This window comes from Anguilla rostrata, chromosome 4 (assembly GCF_018555375.3).
Source record: "Anguilla rostrata isolate EN2019 chromosome 4, ASM1855537v3, whole genome shotgun sequence".
NCBI classification, from domain to species: domain Eukaryota; kingdom Metazoa; phylum Chordata; class Actinopteri; order Anguilliformes; family Anguillidae; genus Anguilla; species Anguilla rostrata.
Genome location: NC_057936.1, coordinates 67,018,474 through 67,040,067, shown reverse-complemented (window position 1 = coordinate 67,040,067; position 21,594 = coordinate 67,018,474). Strand labels below are relative to the sequence as shown.

Sequence of the window (21,594 nt, the reverse complement as noted above, 5' to 3'; positions counted from 1 at the left end):
CCTGGAGTACAAGTGGAACATTCACACCTTGTTGGGTCAAACTCACACCCCTCTGTCAGTCCAGGATAGAGGCAGGGTTCCCCCCACCCCTGCCAGACCCCCACCCCCCTGTCAGTGTGGGACAGGGGCAGGGTTCCCCCCACCCCCCTGCCAGACCCGCTGCTCTGCCATGCCCCTCTTCACGGGACAGCGTGAAGCGGGGGCCTCGCCCGTCCTGCTGACAGCTTTACGGCCGACGCCCCCCAGCCACTGTCCCGCCTGTTTGTGATGCGTGTGCTGAGGGCTCTAAATCAGCCACTGTGCGTCTCTCCCCCTGAACACACCTGAACACGCTCACTCTCCTAACCAGGGTCATAGCTGCCCCCCCCACACCCTGAACACGCTCACTCTCCAACCAGGGTCATAGATGCCCCCCCCCCCCCCCCCACACCCTGAACACGCTCACTCTCCCAAACAGGGTCATAGCTGCCCCCCCCCCCACACCCTGAACACGCTCACTCTCCCAAACAGGGTCATAGCTGCCCCCCCCCCCACACCCTGAACACGCTCACTCTCCCAAACAGGGTCATAGCTGCCCCCCCCACACCCTGAACACGCTCACTCTCCTAACCAGGGTCATAGCTGCCCCCCCCCCCACACCCTGAACACGCTCACTCTCCCAAACAGGGTCATAGCTGCCCCCCCCCACACCCTGAACACGCTCACTCTCCCAAACAGGGTCATATTCCCCCCCCCACACCCTGAACACGCTCACTCTCCCAAACAGGGTCATAGCTGCCCCCCCCCCCCCCCCCCCCCCCCCCCACACCCTGAACACGCTCCACTCTCCAAACAGGGTCATAGCTGCCCCCCCCCCCACACCCTGAACACGCTCACTCTCCCAAACAGGGTCATAGCTGCCCCCCCCCACCCTGAACACGCTCACTCTCCCAAACAGGGTCATAGCTGAGAGTTTTAGGGTACAGCTGATTTGAGTGACGTTTTCATGGGACTGTGGTTGTGCTTGCGCTGGTTATTTTGCCAGAGGGCCCTGCCCTGATCCCTGTGTGTGCATTGGGCATTATGATAAATGTGCTAATTACAGGGGAAAGGCAAGCAAAACACAGACTTTGCTGGCCACGCCTTAGAAACTGCAGCCTGCAGGTAACAAACAGCCCTGTGATAAACAGGCTGCTGAATGGAATATAATTACCACTCTCACAAAGGACTCAATGAGAGCTCGCTAAGCTCCGGTTTCCTGCTGTGCCAGGGGGAGAGAGAGAGAGTGTGTGAGAGAGGGACAGAGAGAGTGTGAGAGGGAGAGAGAGAGAGAGACAGAGAAAGGGAGGGAGAGGGAGAGAGAATGAGAGAGTGTGAGAAAGAGGGAGCAAGAGAGAGAGAGTGTGTGTGAGAAAGAGAGGGAGATATCTGTATGAAATAAGCTTGGCAGAGCCTGGCGGGCAGTGCCAGGCCCCAGGTGTGTGCAGGGAAAACTGCACTTGTGCCTGGGCACTGGCCCAGGTGGGTGTCCCTCTGCTCCTGGCTTTCTGGGAGCTGAGTGGCAGGCCTGTCTCCTGGGAGACCAGCCCTGCAGCTCTGGTCTTCTCACGGTTCTGGAAGCTCTGTGCTCTGGCCTCACACCCTGCCTCAGTGACAGGCATTTACCGCCAAACACCATGCCCAGGCTCTAGGGGGCAGTGTGCTGTCTCTGTGGTGTAACACCATGCCCAGGCTCTAGGGGGCAGTGTGCTGTCTCTGTGGTGTAACACCATGCCCAGGCTCTAGGGGGCAGTGTTGACAGGGTTCATTGTACAGGGTGCAGGGTATAGGGTGCAGGGCGCAGGGGGCAGGGCACAGGGGGTAGGGCGCAGGGGGCAGGGTATTAGGTACAAGGGGCAGGGCGCAGGGTACAGGGCGCAGGGTGCAGAGTGCAGGGCGCAGGGTGCAGAGCGCAGGGCGCAGGGTACAGGGTACAGGGTGCAGAGAGGTTGCAGTCGGGGTGCTGTTCTGGGACCTCAGTGCTCACTTCACCTGGGTGTTCTGTGAACAGGCAGTCTGGGGTTTCCTGCACAGGCGCTGTGGATGACTGCAGCTTTTGTCTGACGCAGAACAAGCTTGTAATGATATCCACACAGCACGCCCCAACCCCAGTACTGCCGTTATAAAAACACATTCTCTCTCTTCCTCTTTCCCCCTCTCCCCCTCTCTCTGCCACATTCTCTCTCTTCTTCTTTCCCCCTCTCCCCCTCTCTCTGCCACATTTTCTCTCTCCCTCTTTCTCCCTCTCTCTGCCACATTCTCTCCCTCCCTCTTTACCTCTCTCTTTGACTCATTCTTTCTCTCTCTTCTCTCCTCTTTTTGTCACGTCCTCTCCCTCCCTCTTCTCCCCCTCTCTCTGCCACATTCTCTCCCTCCCTCTTTCCCTCTCTCTTTGACACATTCTTTCTCTCCCTCTTTCCCCCTCTCTGCCACATTCTCTCTCCCTTGTTTTCCCTCTCTCTTTACCACAGGCATTTGAATTGTACTGAGCATCAGAAACAGAATGTTAACTGTTTCTGTTAGACTGCTACGTTTAGGAGTTAGAAATTGGAATCACTGGGGATGTGTGTAGAAATGTATCCTCAGATTGAGATACAGTTTTTTATTTTTTCCTGTATAAATGAATATTCTTAATGAAAGCAGTCTTAGCTGCTGCAGACATTGGTATAAGCATATAGGGATGAGTACATGATGAGCAGATAGAGTATCTGTGGTCAGATAGAGTATTCAGATAGAGTACCTGTAGTCAGGGAGCTGCATTGTGGGACATGGAGTCTGACAGGCAGGGTGTGGTTATGGGCTGCTGTGGCATCACAGCTGGGCTCCAACATGAACCGCACAGTGGGGTCCAGGGCCAGGTGTTTTGTCACAACAAATGTCCTGTGTGTGTGTGTGTGTGTGTGTGTGTGTGTGCTAGCTTGTGTAAGAGCTCAGGGGTGCTATGGGCGTAGAGTGGGGTCTAGACCAGGGGCTTCACACAGAGCTCAGGGGTGCGCTGTCCAATGGAGCTGCAGCACATGCATAGCGTCTGTGTGTGTGTTTGTGTATACAGTGTGTGTGTGTGTGGGACACTGCTCTTGGCTGAGGTGAGGGTTGAGGACCAGGCCCAGGCCTCTGTGGGGGCTGCTGGGCTGAACCGCAGGGGGGGTGGGGGGGGGTCACCACATACATTCATGTCGGAACTTTTCTCAGGAGGGTTATGATGGGGGTGCCTGTATCTGCATATGCCCTGTTCTGTTACACACATTATCTCCCTCTCCTTTCCTCTCCCCTCCTCTCCTCTACTCTCCCCTCCCCTCCTCCTCTTCTCTCCTCTCCCCTCATCTCCTCTCCTCTACTCTGCTCTCCTCTCCCCTCCACTTCTCTCCTCTTCCCTCATCTCCTCTCCTCTCCTCTACTCTGCTCTCCCCTCCCCTCCTCTTCTCTCCTCTCCCCTCTTTTCCTCGCTTCACATCCACCCCCCGTCCTCTCCTGTCCTCTATGTACTTGTAACTTTGCCCTCCATTCTCTATGTACCTGTAACTGAAATTCTGTTTCTTGGAACTGAATTGGTTTATGATTTTAGGGTAAAAACAGACAGATATTGCCATAGGGGAAGGGCTTTATACCTGCTAGATGCAGACTTCACCGTCAGTGCTGCGCTAGTGTGTGTGTGTGAGCATGTGTGTGAGTGTGTGCGTGTGTGTGTGTGTGTGTGTGAGCATGCGTGTGTGTGTGTGTGAGTGTGTGTGTGTATGCATGCTAGGCATAGGTGATATATTGCAAATATAATTATCGAATGCAATAACAGTTGTAGCCACCATATGGTGCATTGCCTTTCTTTTCATCTTTTTCTTTTTAATTTTACCTGAAGTGGTAAACAACCAAACTAAAGAGGCTGCTTGAAATGCTTCTGGAGAAAGAAACGCAACCGCTGTTATCTATTGGACGTTGATAAGACCAGAATCCAATCAGCAGCAAGGTCGCGCTGCTTCCATGTGATCATGTGATGATGCTGATTGGCTGTGTTCTGATCACCCAGTAGATAACCGTGGTGATGTTTTTCCTGGAATCATTTCACGTGGCCTGAAGTGTAGTTGTTTACTGTTTCATCAGGTATAGTTAAAGAGAAAAAGGCCAAAAGAAAGGTAATACACCACACAATGGCTATGACTGTTATTGCATTCAATAATTATTGCCACGATATATCGTCTATCCCTAATACGTGTGTGTGTGCGAGTGTGTGTCCATGTGTGTGAGCGTGTGTCCATGTGTGTGAGTGTGTGTCCATGTGTGTGAATGTGTGTGTATGTGCATGTGAGTGTGTGTGTGTGTGTGTGCGTGTGTGAGTGTGTGTTTGAGTGTGTGTGTGTGTGTGTGTGTGTGTGTGTGTAGGATATTTTGGTGACTGTGTGAAGACTCCTCTCTGTCTGAAGTGCATGCCAAGACACTGAGCATGGGGTGGATGGTATTTGTGGCACTTGTTGCTAGGAGGGCTCTACTGAACACGTGCATGTACACCGCTCTCTCTCTCTCTCTCGCTCTCTCTCTCTCTCTCTCTCTCTCACAAACAGGACAGTAGGAAGCCTGAGATATATTTGCGTACTATAAACAGGCATCCTGCAGATCTGACACATCTTTTGGGTATCAAGAGAGAGAAAGAGAAGTGAAGGAGAGGGAGAGAGGCACAGAGGGAGAGAGAGAGGGGGGGAGGGGAAGTGGGTCTTTAATAGATACTGCAGATAAGTGGTGGAGGTGTTTGACCTCGCTCGTATGTCAGAGAAACAGGCTGTAAACAAAATATTAAAAATAAACAGGAAAACTGAGCTTAGGCCACCTACAAGCACCCAGGGAAACCTGAGAACCTGGAAGACCAGAGAGACCTCAGCTTTCCCACAATGCAATGCCTGAGTGACTCAGAGGCCAGGTGCTGGAGGCTGTGGAGTAAGCCCTCACTATGATCTATTCAGAGAGCACCGACACACACTTAAAGAACATCGAAGGCAGAAAGTGGTGTCATACATTCAATATTCTACATCGTGTCTCTCTGTCAGTCTATCAGTCTTTGTATATATTACACAACTACACAATAAGTACCCAGTATGAAGTATAGCTAGTGTTAAAAACAGTACAGAGACCTCACAGAGTGCAGTGATGCCCCCCACAGAACTGAATCCAGCCCGATCCGTGGTTGTGCCGAGAGTGTGCAACAGAGACTGTGAGTAACTGAGGACTGTGTGCTTTATAGGGACAGTGTGTGATAGATGGACTGTGTGCTTTATAGGGCCCGTGTGTGATAGATGGACTGTGTGCTTTATAGGGCCCGTGTGTGATAGATGGACTGTGTGCTTTATAGGGACCGTGTGTGATAGATGGACTGTGTGCTTTATAGGGACCGTGTGTGATAGATGGACTGTGTGCTTTATAGGGCCCGTGTGTGATAGATGGACTCTGTGCTTTATAGGGACCGTGTGTGATAGATGGACTGTGTGCTTTATAGGGACCGTGTGTGATAGATGGACTGTGTGCTTTATAGGGACCGTGTGTGATAGATGGACTGTGTGCTTTATAGGGACCGTGTGTGATAGATGGACTGTGTGCTTTATAGGGACCGTGTGTGATAGATGGACTGTGTGCTTTATAGGGCCCGTGTGTGATAGATGGACTGTGTGCTTTATAGGGACCGTGTGTGATAGATGGACTGTGTGCTTTATAGGGACCGTGTGTGATAGATGACTGTGTGCTTTATAGGGACCGTGTGGATAGATGGACTGTGTGCTTATAGGACCGTGTGTGATAGATGGACTGTGTGCGTTATAGGGACAGTGTGTGATAGATGGACTGTGTGCTTTATAGGGCCCGTGTGTGATAGATGGACTGTGTGCTTTATAGGGACCGTGTGTGATAGATGGACTGTGTGCTTTATAGGGACCGTGTGTGATAGATGGACTGTGTGCGTTATAGGGACCGTGTGTGATAGATGGACTGTGTGCTTTATAGGGACCGTGTGTGATAGATGGACTGTGTGCTTTATAGGGCCCGTGTGTGATAGATGGACTGTGTGCTTTATAGGGACCGTGTGTGATAGATGGACTGTGCGCGTTATAGGGACAGTGTGTGATAGATGGACTGTGTGCTTTATAGGGACCGTGTGTGATAGATGGACTGTGCGCGTTATAGGGACAGTGTGTGATAGATGGACTGTGTGCTTTATAGGGACCGTGTGTGATAGATGGACTGTGTGCTTTATAGGGACCGTGTGTGATAGATTGACTGTGTGCTTTATAGGGACCGTGTGTGATAGATGGACTGTGTGCTTTATAGGGACCGTGTGTGATTGATGGACTGTGTGCGTTATAGGGACCGTGTGTGATAGATGGACTGTGTGCGTTATAGGGACAGTGTGTGATAGATGGACTGTGTGCTTTATAGGGACCGTGTGTGATTGATGGATTGTGCGCGTTATAGGAACCGTGTGTGATAGATGGACTGTGTGCATTATTTAGGGACTGTGTGTAATAGAGTGACCATGTGCGTTATAGGAACCATGTGCATTATAGGGATCATGGGTAATAGAGGGACCATGTGGGTTATAGGGATCATATATGATAGAGGGACTGCATGTGTTATCTAGGGACAGACTGTGTGCCTTATAGTGTGTGATTGAGTGACTGTGTGTGATAGAGGGACAGTGTGTGGTTGAGACTGTGTGTGATAGAGGGACAGTGTGTGGTTGAGACTGTGTGATAGAGGGACAGTGTGTGGTTGAGACTGTGTGTGATAGCGGGACAGTGTGTGGTTGAGACTGTGTGATTCAGGGACAGTGTGTGGTTGGGACTGGGTGATTCAGGGACAGTGTGTGGTTGGGACTGTGTGATTCAGGGACAGTGTGTGGTTGGGACTGTGTGATTCAGGGACAGTGTGTGGTTGGGACTGTGTGATTCAGGGACGGTGTGTGGTTGGGACTGTGTGATTCAGGGACAGTGTGTGGTTGAGACTGTGTGTGATAGCGGGACAGTGTGTGGTTGGGACTGTGTGTGATTCAGGGACAGTGTGTGGTTGGGACTGTGTGATTCAGGGACAGTGTGTGGTTGGGACTGTGTGATTCAGGGACAGTGTGTGGTTGGGACTGTGTGATTCAGGGACAGTGTGCAGTTGAGACTGTGTGATTCAGGGACAGTGTGTGGTTGGGACTGTGTAATTCAGGGACAGTGTGTGGTTGGGACTGTGTGATTCAGGGACAGTGTGTGGTTGGGACTGGGTGATTCAGGGACAGTGTGTGGTTGGGACTGTGTGATTCAGGGACAGTGTGTGGTTGAGACTGTGTGTGATAGCGGGACAGTGTGTGGTTGAGACTGTGTGTGATTCAGGGACAGTGTGCGGTTGAGACTGTGTGATTCAGGGACAGTGTGTGGTTGAGACCGTGTGTGATTCAGGGACAGTGTGTGGTTGAGACTGTGTGTGGTTGGGACAGAGTCCTCAGCTTGTAACAGGAAACTTTGTTCCCTCAATGAGCACCCGTCCTCTATCCCTCCCACTCACTCCTTCTCCCTCCCTACCTCTCCCTCTGTCGCTCTCCCTCTGTCAGTCCCTCTGACTGTGTGGAATTTGGCAGGTCTCTCTCTCCTTCTCTCTCTCTCTTTCCCCGGTGACAGTGAGTGGTAGTGTGTGCTGCATTGTTCTGTTGTTTGGATCCGGAGGTAAAGTGCACAGGTAAGAGAGTGTGGGAATGTGTCTGCCAGCTGCCGTACAGACACTGTAAATGTATCTGCTAACTACGCAGCGTTCACGGGACTTTGCTGCTGTCTGTTTCTGCGGTCTTTTCTCTGCTGTGGTCAGGCTTATGAAGGTATTACAGACGCATTAATGAAAGTTAGTGGAAGAGGCAGCCTGGGTGTGTTGTGTTGCTGTGGATCTGGTCAGGCTGCTGAACAGAGTTAACGGGTAATGGTTAAGTAGGGTTAAAGTCTACAGGCACGTGTGTCTGTGTGTGTGTGTGTGTGTGTCTGTCTGTCTCTGTCTCTGTGTGTGTCTGTGTGTGTGTGTGTGTGTGTTCTGCAGGATTCTGAAGAATTATTCTGAGGGGTGTTTGTGTAACTAACACTCTGTGAAAGAGGTTTCCTTGTTGTTTTGCCCTATAAATCATTTATGGAATAACAGAACAGTTAATCTTTGGAAAACATCAGTAGCTAATGTTATTAACTAACATATGTGTAATTTAGCATTTATGGTGACAGAAACATGTAACTAAATTTAACTCATTTAAGAAATGCAGATCTCCTGACCCCCCGTAGAAAAACACACCCAGGGGAAGCAGTGAGTTAGCGTGATCTCTCTGTAGACTGCACCTGCTCGCTCGTTAACAGCCGCTCACAGCTTGAAGACCAGTCAGTAAGACTGTGAGGTGTGCTTCCACTTCTATCCCAACACATTCAGAGATATGGAGTGCTGTTTACACTGGTGTTCTGCCAGATCGGTTATCGCGGTGGATGAAGTGATAACAGCGTTCTCACACTGCAGTGTGTAATCCTACAGGACTCACACTGCGGTGTGTAATCCTACAGGACTCACACTGCGGTGTGTAATCGTACAGGACTCACACTGCGGTGTGTAATCATACAGGACTCACACTGCGGTGTGTAATCATACAGGACTCACTGCGGTGTGTAATCATACAGGACTCACACTGCGGTGTGTAATCGTACAGGACTCACACTGCGGTGTGTAATCATACAGGACTCACACTGCGGTGTGTAATCATACAGGACTCACACTGCGGTGTGTAATCGTACAGGACTCACACTGCGGTGTGTAATCATACAGGACTCACACTGCGGTGTGTAATCGTACAGGACTCACACTGCGGTGTGTAATCATACAGGACTCACTGCGGTGTGTAATCATACAGGACTCACACTGCGGTGTGTAATCGTACAGGACTCACACTGCGGTGTGTAATCATACAGGACTCACACTGCGGTGTGTAATCATACAGGACTCACACTGCGGTGTGTAATCATACAGGACTCACACTGCAGTGTGTAATCATACAGGACTCACACTGCGGTGTGTAATCATACAGGACTCACACTGCGGTGTGTAATCGTACAGGACTCACACTGCAGTGTGTAATCGTACAGGACTCACACTGCGGTGTGTAATCATACAGGACTCACACTGCGGTGTGTAATCGTACAGGACTCACACTGCGGTGTGTAATCATACAGGACTCACACTGCGGTGTGTAATCGTACAGGACTCACACTGCGGTGTGTAATCATACAGGACTCACACTGCGGTGTGTAATCATACAGGACTCACACTGCGGTGTGTAATCATACAGGACTCACACTGCGGTGTGTAATCGTACAGGACTCACACTGCGGTGTGTAATCATGCAGGACTCACACTGCGGTGTGTAATCGTACAGGACTCACACTGCGGTGTGTAATCGTACAGGACTCACACTGCGGTGTGTAATCGTACAGGACTCACACTGCGGTGTGTAATCGTACAGGACTCACACTGCGGTGTGTAATCGTACAGGACTCACACTGCAGTGTGTAATCATACAGGACTCACACTGCGGTGTGTAATCATACAGGACTCACACTGGGTGTTAATCATACAGGACTCACACTGCGGTGTGTAATCATACAGGACTCACACTGCAGTGTGTAATCATACAGGACTCACACTGCGGTGTGTAATCATACAGGACTCACACTGCGGTGTGTAATCGTACAGGACTCACACTGCGGTGTGTACTCGTACAGGTTCCTGTAAATCCCCCTCCCTTAGCTGTGTTTCCTTTATTTTTCTTCTTCTTCTGAAACTGAGAGAGAAAGAGTTTTTTCTATATGTGTGTGTGCATACTATCTTATTTTATGTATAGCTTGTTTTATTGTAAAGTTTTTTGAGACTGATGTTGGTGATAATGCACTTTAAATAAATTTGACTTTGACTTTTGACTTTGACCAGAACAAAACAATTATAACTTGTGCAGTATTCTATTTCTTTTCCTCATATTTTGAAGTTGTGTCTAGCTCCCTGAGATCATGTTTATTGCCAAGGCCCAGGATAGGCAGTACTGCTTCTCTCTCTCTTCTCTCCTCTCTCTCTGCCCTCCCTCACATTCTTTCTCTCCCTCTCCCTCTCTCTCTCCTTCCTCCCTCTCTTTCCTCTCCCTTTCTCTCCCTCTCTCTTTCTCTTTCTCTCCCTCTTGCTCTCCCTCCCTCTCTCTCTCCCATCTCTCTCTCTCTCCCTTCTCTCTCCCTCTCTCTCTCTCCATCTCTCTCTCTCTCTCCCTCTCTCTCTCTCTCTCTCTCTCCCTCTCCCTCTCTCTCCCTCTCTCTCTCTCTCTCTCTGGTCTTGGTCCGTATGTGTGCTGAAATGCTGGTAGTTTGTGGTGGGTCGATCTCAGCAGCAGGCTGGGTTATGTGAGGTGACTGTGGACAGTGGGAGAGGGGCGCTGGTCTGGAGTCAGTCTTCACATGCACACTCCACCGACATGTGTGTGTGTAGATGAGTGTGTAAGTGTGTGTGTGTGTGTGTGTGTGTATGTGTGTGTATATGTAATTGTATTTAAATGTATGTGCGTAAGTGTGTGTGACAGTGTGTGTGTGTATGTAAGTGTGTGTGTGTGTAAGTGAGTGTGTAAGTGTGTGTAAGTGTGTGTGTGAGTGTGCGTGTGTGTATGTAAGTGAGTGTGTTAGTGTGTGTGTATGTAAGTGAGTGTGTAAGTGTGTGTGAGTGTGTGTGTGTGTGAGAGTGTGTGTGTGTGTGTATGTAAGTGAGTGTGTAAGTGTGAGTGTGTGTGTGTATGTAAGTGAGTGTGTAAGTGTGTGTGTGTGAGAGTGTGTAAGTGTGTATGTAAATAAGTATGTAAGTGCGTTTGTGTGTGTGTGTGTGAGAGTGTGTATGTAAGTGAGTGTGTGTGTGTGTGTGTGTATGTAAGTGAGTGTGTAAGTGTGTGTGTGTGTGACAGTACTGTTGATAGCTCAGTGCTGGTGACAGGGTGATGTACAGCAGACCTCCCGCTCTGTCAGCATGTCCTGCTTTCCCTCAGTCACGCCAGTCAGGCCCCGCCCCCACACGCGCGCAACATCTGGCACAAGCAGCTGCAGGGAGCTGGGCAACAAACCCTCTGGCCGGCTCTAATCCTTTTTCCACAGTAATTATCCCTAATGGCCAGCCATTACGGCTCTGATTAATATGTAGTTTTATAGGCAGGTAATGGCCTCTACCTTCATTACCTCTTATACTGGCAGCTGTGGCAGCACCATTTCACTGTCTTATTAGGCCGTTTTGTAGACTGTTTGGGGAGCTGAAGTGACTCATTTCGGTATGTGTGACTAACAGTAGGACAGGCACCAGCCAAAGAGACATTTCCCTTCTCTAAAATGGCCCCTGGGGCTTCAACTGCCCCATGAATGGAGGACCTGCAAGGAGGTGTGATTCACTCTCTCCCTTATTGACTGAAACAGAGCTGAGCACTGCTACTGCTTGGAAAGGCTGCATAGCACTCATTAAACAGGCCCCTCTCAGCCTGAGCATCTCAACAGTATGACAACGGAGTCAACCATATGAGCCTCAGGTTTACAGAGCAGAGACTGTGTCAGAATCCAGTCATCCTGTCATTAGTGAAATGAGGAGAGGTTTCTCCTGGCTGGGGCAGTGTGGTAATAATGAGGAGCGGTTTCTCCTGGCTGTGGGGCAGTGTGGTAATAATGAGGAGCGGGTTCTCCTGGCTGGGGCAGTGTGGTAATAATGAGCGGTTTCTCCTGGCTGGGGCAGTGTGGTAATAATGAGGAGCGGTTTCTCCTGGCTGGGGCAGTGTGGTAATAATGAGGAGCGGTTTCTCCTGGCTGGGGCAGTGTGGTAATAATGAGGAGCGGTTTCTCCTGGCTGGGGCAGTGTGGTAATAATGAGGAGCGGTTTCTCCTGGCTGGGGCAGTGTTAGCTGCACTCGAACCCGCGGATGAGGGGGGTCTTTGGGGGGCAGATCTGAAACGAGGCACCCCTGTCTGCCTGGGTCCCAGGGAAGATTCCAGAAGGGCAGAGTCATGTGCGTGCAGACAGACAGTGCTGCCGCAGGTGGGGGGGTGGGGGGGGCAGACAGACAGTGCTACAGGTGGGGGGGGGGGCAGACAGACAGTGCTGCTGCAGGAAGGGGGTGTGTGTGTAGCCTCCGACTCGGGGGGGGGGGGGGGGGTGGGGGGTAGGGCTGTGTCATTTCCCATAACCTCGCATTGCATCAGCGACCTGCAGCAGCATGAAGAGCACAGGTACTCTCACACACCTGCACCATGCCACGCCCCTCCCCCAGCCCCGCCTCCTTTCATTCAGAACTCCACTACACATTCCTGTGAGAATCCCCATTCACTACAGATGTGTATGCGCATACGCACACACACACACTCTCACACACACGCACATACACATACACACACACACACACACACACACACTCTCACACACACACACACACGCACACATGCATACGCATCTCCCTCCCTACCTCTCCCTCTGTCGCTCTCCCTCTGTCAGTCCCTCTGACTGTGTGGAATTTGGCAGGTCTCTCTCTCCTTCTCTCTCTCTCTTTCCCCGGTGACAGTGAGTGGTAGTGTGTGCTGCATTGTTCTGTTGTTTGGATCCGGAGGTAAAGTGCACAGGTAAGAGAGTGTGGGAATGTGTCTGCCAGCTGCCGTACAGACACTGTAAATGTATCTGCTAACTACGCAGCGTTCACGGGACTTTGCTGCTGTCTGTTTCTGCGGTCTTTTCTCTGCTGTGGTCAGGCTTATGAAGGTATTACAGACGCATTAATGAAAGTTAGTGGAAGAGGCAGCCTGGGTGTGTTGTGTTGCTGTGGATCTGGTCAGGCTGCTGAACAGAGTTAACGGGTAATGGTTAAGTAGGGTTAAAGTCTACAGGCACGTGTGTCTGTGTGTGTGTGTGTGTGTCTGTCTCTGTCTCTGTGTGTGTCTGTGTGTGTGTGTGTGTGTGTTCTGCAGGATTCTGAAGAATTATTCTGAGGGGTGTTTGTGTAACTAACACTCTGTGAAAGAGGTTTCCTTGTTGTTTTGCCCTATAAATCATTTATGGAATAACAGAACAGTTAATCTTTGGAAAACATCAGTAGCTAATGTTATTAACTAACATATGTGTAATTTAGCATTTATGGTGACAGAAACATGTAACTAAATTTAACTCATTTAAGAAATGCAGATCTCCTGACCCCCCGTAGAAAAACACACCCAGGGGAAGCAGTGAGTTAGCGTGATCTCTCTGTAGACTGCACCTGCTCGCTCGTTAACAGCCGCTCACAGCTTGAAGACCAGTCAGTAAGACTGTGAGGTGTGCTTCCACTTCTATCCCAACACATTCAGAGATATGGAGTGCTGTTTACACTGGTGTTCTGCCAGATCGGTTATCGCGGTGGATGAAGTGATAACAGCGTTCTCACACTGCAGTGTGTAATCCTACAGGACTCACACTGCGGTGTGTAATCCTACAGGACTCACACTGCGGTGTGTAATCGTACAGGACTCACACTGCGGTGTGTAATCATACAGGACTCACACTGCGGTGTGTAATCATACAGGACTCACTGCGGTGTGTAATCATACAGGACTCACACTGCGGTGTGTAATCGTACAGGACTCACACTGCGGTGTGTAATCATACAGGACTCACACTGCGGTGTGTAATCATACAGGACTCACACTGCGGTGTGTAATCGTACAGGACTCACACTGCGGTGTGTAATCATACAGGACTCACACTGCGGTGTGTAATCGTACAGGACTCACACTGCGGTGTGTAATCATACAGGACTCACTGCGGTGTGTAATCATACAGGACTCACACTGCGGTGTGTAATCGTACAGGACTCACACTGCGGTGTGTAATCATACAGGACTCACACTGCGGTGTGTAATCATACAGGACTCACACTGCGGTGTGTAATCATACAGGACTCACACTGCAGTGTGTAATCATACAGGACTCACACTGCGGTGTGTAATCATACAGGACTCACACTGCGGTGTGTAATCGTACAGGACTCACACTGCAGTGTGTAATCGTACAGGACTCACACTGCGGTGTGTAATCATACAGGACTCACACTGCGGTGTGTAATCGTACAGGACTCACACTGCGGTGTGTAATCATACAGGACTCACACTGCGGTGTGTAATCGTACAGGACTCACACTGCGGTGTGTAATCATACAGGACTCACACTGCGGTGTGTAATCATACAGGACTCACACTGCGGTGTGTAATCATACAGGACTCACACTGCGGTGTGTAATCGTACAGGACTCACACTGCGGTGTGTAATCATGCAGGACTCACACTGCGGTGTGTAATCGTACAGGACTCACACTGCGGTGTGTAATCGTACAGGACTCACACTGCGGTGTGTAATCGTACAGGACTCACACTGCGGTGTGTAATCGTACAGGACTCACACTGCGGTGTGTAATCGTACAGGACTCACACTGCAGTGTGTAATCATACAGGACTCACACTGCGGTGTGTAATCATACAGGACTCACACTGCGGTGTGTAATCATACAGGACTCACACTGCGGTGTGTAATCGTACAGGACTCACACTGCGGTGTGTAATCGTACAGGACTCACACTGCAGTGTGTAATCATACAGGACTCACACTGCGGTGTGTAATCGTACAGGACTCACACTGCGGTGTGTACTCGTACAGGTTCCTGTAAATCCCCCTCCCTTAGCTGTGTTTCCTTTATTTTTCTTCTTCTTCTGAAACTGAGAGAGAAAGAGTTTTTTCTATATGTGTGTGTGCATACTATCTTATTTTATGTATAGCTTGTTTTATTGTAAAGTTTTTTGAGACTGATGTTGGTGATAATGCACTTTAAATAAATTTGACTTTGACTTTTGACTTTGACCAGAACAAAACAATTATAACTTGTGCAGTATTCTATTTCTTTTCCTCATATTTTGAAGTTGTGTCTAGCTCCCTGAGATCATGTTTATTGCCAAGGCCCAGGATAGGCAGTACTGCTTCTCTCTCTCTTCTCTCTCTCTCTCTCCTGCCCTCCCTCACATTCTTTCTCTCCCTCTCCCTCTCTCTCTCCCTTCCTCCCTCTCTTTCCCTCTCCCTTTCTCTCCCTCTCTCTTTCTCTTTCTCTCCCTCTTGCTCTCCCTCCCTCTCTCTCTCCCATCTCTCTCTCTCTCCCTTCTCTCTCCCTCTCTCTCTCTCCCTCTCTCTCTCTCTCTCCCTCTCTCTCTCTCTCTCTCTCCCTCTCCCTCTCCCTCTCTCTCCCTCTCTCTCTCTCTCTCTCTGGTCTTGGTCCGTATGTGTGCTGAAATGCTGGTAGTTTGTGGTGGGTCGATCTCAGCAGCAGGCTGGGTTATGTGAGGTGACTGTGGACAGTGGGAGAGGGGCGCTGGTCTGGAGTCAGTCTTCACATGCACACTCCACCGACATGTGTGTGTGTAGATGAGTGTGTAAGTGTGTGTGTGTGTGTGTGTGTGTATGTGTGTGTATATGTAATTGTATTTAAATGTATGTGCGTAAGTGTGTGTGACAGTGTGTGTGTGTATGTAAGTGTGTGTGTGTGTAAGTGTGTGTGTGAGTGTGCGTGTGTGTATGTAAGTGAGTGTGTAAGTGTGTGTGTATGTAAGTGAGTGTGTAAGTGTGTGTGAGTGTGTGTGTGTGTGTGAGAGTGTGTGTGTGTGTGTATGTAAGTGAGTGTGTAAGTGTGAGTGTGTGTGTGTATGTAAGTGAGTGTGTAAGTGTGTGTGTGAGAGTGTGTAAGTGTGTATGTAAATAAGTGTGTAAGTGCGTTTGTGTGTGTGTGTGTGAGAGTGTGTATGTAAGTGAGTGTGTGTGTGTGTGTGTGTATGTAAGTGAGTGTGTAAGTGTGTGTGTGTGTGACAGTACTGTTGATAGCTCAGTGCTGGTGACAGGGTGATGTACAGCAGACCTCCCGCTCTGTCAGCATGTCCTGCTTTCCCTCAGTCACGCCAGTCAGGCCCCGCCCCCACACGCGCGCAACATCTGGCACAAGCAGCTGCAGGGAGCTGGGCAACAAACCCTCTGGCCGGCTCTAATCCTTTTTCCACAGTAATTATCCCTAATGGCCAGCCATTACGGCTCTGATTAATATGTAGTTTTATAGGCAGGTAATGGCCTCTACCTTCATTACCTCTTATACTGGCAGCTGTGGCAGCACCATTTCACTGTCTTATTAGGCCGTTTTGTAGACTGTTTGGGGAGCTGAAGTGACTCATTTCGGTATGTGTGACTAACAGTAGGACAGGCACCAGCCAAAGAGACATTTCCCTTCTCTAAAATGGCCCCTGGGGCTTCAACTGCCCCATGAATGGAGGACCTGCAAGGAGGTGTGATTCACTCTCTCCCTTATTGACTGAAACAGAGCTGAGCACTGCTACTGCTTGGAAAGGCTGCATAGCACTCATTAAACAGGCCCCTCTCAGCCTGAGCATCTCAACAGTATGACAACGGAGTCAACCATATGAGCCTCAGGTTTACAGAGCAGAGACTGTGTCAGAATCCAGTCATCCTGTCATTAGTGAAATGAGGAGAGGTTTCTCCTGGCTGTGGGGCAGTGTGGTAATAATGAGGAGCGGGTTCTCCTGGCTGGGGCAGTGTGGTAATAATGAGCGGTTTCTCCTGGCTGGGGCAGTGTGGTAATAATGAGGAGCGGTTTCTCCTGGCTGGGGCAGTGTGGTAATAATGAGGAGCGGTTTCTCCTGGCTGTGGGGGCAGTGTGGTAATAATGAGGAGCGGTTTCTCCTGGCTGTGGGGCAGTGTGGTAATAATGAGGAGCGGTTTCTCCTGGCTGGGGCAGTGTGGTAATAATGAGGAGCGGTTTCTCCTGGCTGTGGGGCAGTGTGGTAATATGAGGAGCGGGTTCTCCGGCTGGGCAGTGTGGTAATAATGAGGAGCGGTTTCTCCTGGCTGTGGGGCAGCGGTAATAATGAGGAGCGTTCTCCTGGCTGTGGGCAGTGTGTATAATGAGGAGCGTTCTCTGGCTGTGGGCAGTGTGGTAATAAGAGGAGCGGTTTCTCCTGGCTGGGGCAGTGTGGTAAAATGAGGAGGTTCTCTGCTGGGCAGTGTGGTAATAATGAGGAGCGGTTCTCCTGGCTGGGCAGTGTGGTATAATGAGGAGCGGTTTCTCTGGCGGGGCAGTGTGGTAATAATGAGGAGCGGTTCTCCTGGCTGTGGGGCAGCGTGGTAATATGAGGAGCGGTTTCTCCTGGCTGTGGGGCAGTGTGGTAATAATGAGGAGCGGTTTCTCCTGGCTGGGGCAGTGTGGTAATAATGAGGAGCGGTTTCTCCTGGCTGTGGGGGCAGCGTGGTAATAATGAGGAGCGGTTTCTCCTGGCTGTGGGGCAGTGTGGTAATAATGAGGAGCGGTTTCTCCTGCCTGGGGCAGTGTTAGCTGCACTCGAACCCGCGGATGAGGGGGTCTTGGGGCAGATCTGAAACGAGCACCCTGTCTGCCTGGGTCCCAGGAAGATTCCAGAAGGGCAGAGTCCATGTGCGTGCAGACGACAGTGCTGCCGCAGGTGGGGGTGGGGGGGGGCAGACAGACAGTGCTACAGGTGGGGGGGGGCAGACAGACAGTGCTGCTGCAGGAAGGGGTGTGTGTGTAGCTCCGACTCGGGGGGGGGGGGGGGGGGGGGGGTAGGGCTGTGTCATTTCCATAACTGCATGCATCAGCGACCTGCAGCAGCATGAAGAGCACAGGTACTCTCACACACCTGCACCATGCACGCCCTCCCCAGCCCGCCTCCTTCATTCAGAATCCACTACACATTCCTGTGAGAATCCCCATTCACTACAGATGTGTATGCGCATACGCACACACACACACTCTCACACACACGCACATACACATACACACACACACACACACACACACACACACACACTCTCACACACACACACACACGCACACATGCATACGCACACACACACTCTCACACACACACACACAAACCCTCACTACAGCCAGGAGAAACCCTCACACACACACATACACACTCTCACACACACACACACACACATACGCACACACACACACACACACACTCACACACACGCACACACACACACACACACACACATACGCACACACACACACACTCTCACATACACACACGCACACACACACACACACACACACACACACACTCTCACGCACACACACACTCACACACACACACACACACACACTCACGCACACACACACTCACACAAACACTCACACACACACACTCGCACACACACACACACACACACACACACACTCATGCATACACTCACACACACACACACACATGCACACAGCAGGCTCATAAATGTGTGTGTGCTGCTGTGGTGCTGTACCAGCCTTTGCTTTAGTGGAGATTCAGAATGTTGGCTTCAGACATTCCGTTCTGATGAATTCCTTCTGAAACCACATTGGCCTTTTATGGCAAACCAGTGCGTGTAACGATGCGGGGGAAGCAGTGGTCCGTAAAACTGCGTCCGTTAGTGGGTTTGACTCTGGATCTGCGGGCTCCTCCAGGTGGTAGCATCTGCGTGTCCTTGCCTCGCTCATCTACGGAATGAACCCTCTCCCTGCAAGCAGGCTAGCCCTTATATCTCTGTGCTCTGTCTGTATCTGTCAGGCTGTTTCTCTGTGCTCTGTCTGTATCTGTCAGGCTGTTTCTCTGTGCTCTGTCTGTGTCTGTCAGGCTGTTTCTCTGTGCTCTGTCTGTGTCTGCCAGGCTGTTTCTCTGTGCTCTGTCTGTGTCTGTCAGGCTGTTTCTCTGTGCTCTGTCTGTATCTGTCAGGCGTGTTCTCTGTGCTCTGTCTGTATCTGTCAGGCTGTTTCTCTGTGCTCTGTCTGTATCTGTCAGGCTGTTTCTCTGTGCTCTGTCTGTATCTGTCAGGCTGTTTCTCTGTGCTCTGTCTGTGTCTGTCAGGCTGTTTCTCTGTGCTCTGTCTGTGTCTGCCAGGCTGTTTCTCTGTGCTCTGTCTGTGTCTGTCAGGCTGTTTCTCTGTGCTCTGTCTGTATCTGTCAGGCTGTTTCTCTGTGCTCTGTCTGTATCTGTCAGGCTGTTTCTCTGTGCTCTGTCTGTATCTGTCAGGCTGTTTCTCTGTGCTCTGTCTGTATCTGTCAGGCTGTTTCTCTGTGCTCTGTCTGTGTCTGTCAGGCTGTTTCTCTGTGCTCTGTCTGTGTCTGCCAGGCTGTTTCTCTGTGCTCTGTCTGTGTCTGTCAGGCTGTTTCTCTGTGCTCTGTCTATGTCTGTCAGGCTGTTTCTTTGTGCTCTGTCTGTGTCTGTCAGGCTGTTTCTCTGTGCTCTGTCTGTGTCTGTCAGGCTGTTTCTCTGTGCTTTGCTTCTATCTGTCAGGCTCTTGCCAGAGCGGCAGCTGCCTAATGTCTCCTCTTGTTCCTCGAAGTTTCTGGAAAGTTGTAGCCGCCCCCTCCCTGTTCAGATAGTGAGACTGTATGGCTGTGTCTGGGCCCTTCATGCCAGAGTCCCCCCCAGTGGGGGTGCTGCAGCGGGGGCAGCACTTCCTGGTGTGTCCTGCCAGTCTACTGAGGGAGGGGAAGGGGGGGGGGCACTGTTCACAGCCGAGAAACACAGCAGGGATTGGGGGGGGGGTAGGGGGGGTGGGGGGGGTGGATCCCCCAGCAGCAGAGGGACTCTAACCTTCCTCCTGTGAGGGGAGTGCTTTCTGCACTGAGCCGGGTGCAACCCTTCCACGGTGTCTGACTGGCTGCAGCGCTGTAATTGACAGCCCTGCTCTCTCTCTCATTGGCAGGTGGTTCTGCGAGGGGCGGGAGCTGCATCACTGTCCTGATATCCAGATCTCGCGGCATGCGGACCTGCACACGCTGGTGATCACAGAGGCCTTCGAGGACGACACCGGACGCTACACCTGCGTGGCGTCCAATTACCTGGGAGCCGACAACACCTCTGCAGAGGTCTACATCGAAGGTGCGGCACGCGCGTGCGTCATGCTCCGCACACCTCCCTCACCCCCCTCACCTTCCTCACCTGCTACAGTGCTGACAGGGCTCCATCAACGCACCTTTCTCTTGGGGTCCTGTGCTATGGATAGGTCCTGTGTGTCCGCTTGCAGTGACTCTGCTGGCCACAGGCGTGTGTGTGACTCAACTTCTGCTCAGAACAGGAAGTGAGCAGATTGCAGAGTGTCACTGCATGTGGCAGCAGTGTGCATAGTACAGTGGGTAGGGTTAGGGTTAGGGTAGTACAGTGGTTAGGAACCTTGGGTTAGGGTTGGGCTTAGGGTTAGGGTAGTACAGTGGTTAGGGGCCTGGGGTTAGGGTAGTACTGTGGTTAGGGGCCTGGGGTTAGGTTTAGGGTTAGGGTTAGGGTAGTACAGTGGTTAGGGTTAGGGTTAGGGTTAGGGTAGTACAGTGGTTAGGGGCCTGGGGTTAGGGTTAGGGTAGTACAGTGGTTAGGGTTAGGGTTAGGGTTAGGGTAGTACAGTGGTTAGGGTTAGGGTTAGGGTAGTACAGTGGTTAGGGTTAGGGTTAGGGTAGTACAGTGGTTAGGGGCCTGGGGTTAGGGTTAGGGTTAGGGTAGTACAGTGGTTAGGGTTAGGGTTAGGGTAGTACAGTGGTTAGGGGCCTGGGGTTAGGGTTAGGTAGTACAGTGGTTAGGTTAGGTTAGGTAGTACAGTGGTTAGGGTTAGGGTTAGGGTAGTACAGTAGTTAGGGGCCTGGGGTTAGGGTTAGGGTTAGGGTTAGGGTAGTACAGTGGTTAGGGTTACGGTTAGGGTAGTACAGTGGTTAGGGGCCTGGGGTTAGGGTTAGGGTTAGGGTTAGGGTAGTACAGTGGTTAGGGTTAGGGTTAGGGTAGTACAGTGGTAGGGGCCTGGGTTAGGTTAGGGTTAGGTAGTACAGTGGTAGGTAGGGTAGGGTAGTACGTGGTTAGGTAGGGTTAGGGTAGTACAGTGGTTTGGGGCCTGGTGGTAGGGTTAGGTAGTACAGTGGTTAGGGCTGGGGTTAGGGTTAGGGTAGTACAGTGGTTAGGGTTAGGGTTAGGGTAGTACAGTGGTTAGGGTTAGGGTTAGGGTAGTACAGTGGTTAGGGGCCTGGGGTTAGGGTTAGGGTTAGGGTTAGGGTAGTACAGTGGTTAGGTAGGGTTAGGTAGTACAGTGGTTAGGCTGGGTTAGGGTTAGGGTAGGTAGTACAGTGGTTAGGTTAGGGTTAGGGTAGTACAGTGGTTAGGGCCTGGGTTAGGTTAGGTAGGTAGTACAGTGGTAGGGCTGGGTTAGGTTGTAGTACGTTAGTTGGGTTAGGTATACGTGTTAGGTGGTTAGGGTAGTACAGTGTTAGGGTTACGGTTAGGGTAGTACAGTGGTTAGGGGCCGGTTAGGTAGGTTAGGGTTAGGGTTACAGGGTGGTACGGTTAGGTAGACAGTGGTTAGGGGCCTGGTTAGGTGTTAGGTGGGTAGTACAGGTTAGGGTAGGTTAGGTATACGTGGTAGGGTTAGGTAGTAAGTTTGGCTGGTTGGTTAGGGAGTCAGGTAGGTGGTAGGTATACAGTGGTGTTGGTA

At 50.9% G+C, this 21,594-nt stretch overlaps 1 protein-coding gene across 1 annotated transcript in view; it reads left to right on the top strand.

The window, feature by feature from the left end:
- The first annotated feature begins 12,520 nt into the window (after positions 1-12,520).
- Positions 12,521-21,594, top strand: part of palld (palladin, cytoskeletal associated protein) — a 50,114-nt gene continuing 41,040 nt past the window's right edge. The window contains 2 exon segments of the mRNA XM_064333938.1: positions 12,521-12,671; positions 19,831-20,006. The gene's annotated coding sequence lies outside the window, so the exon portion shown is untranslated.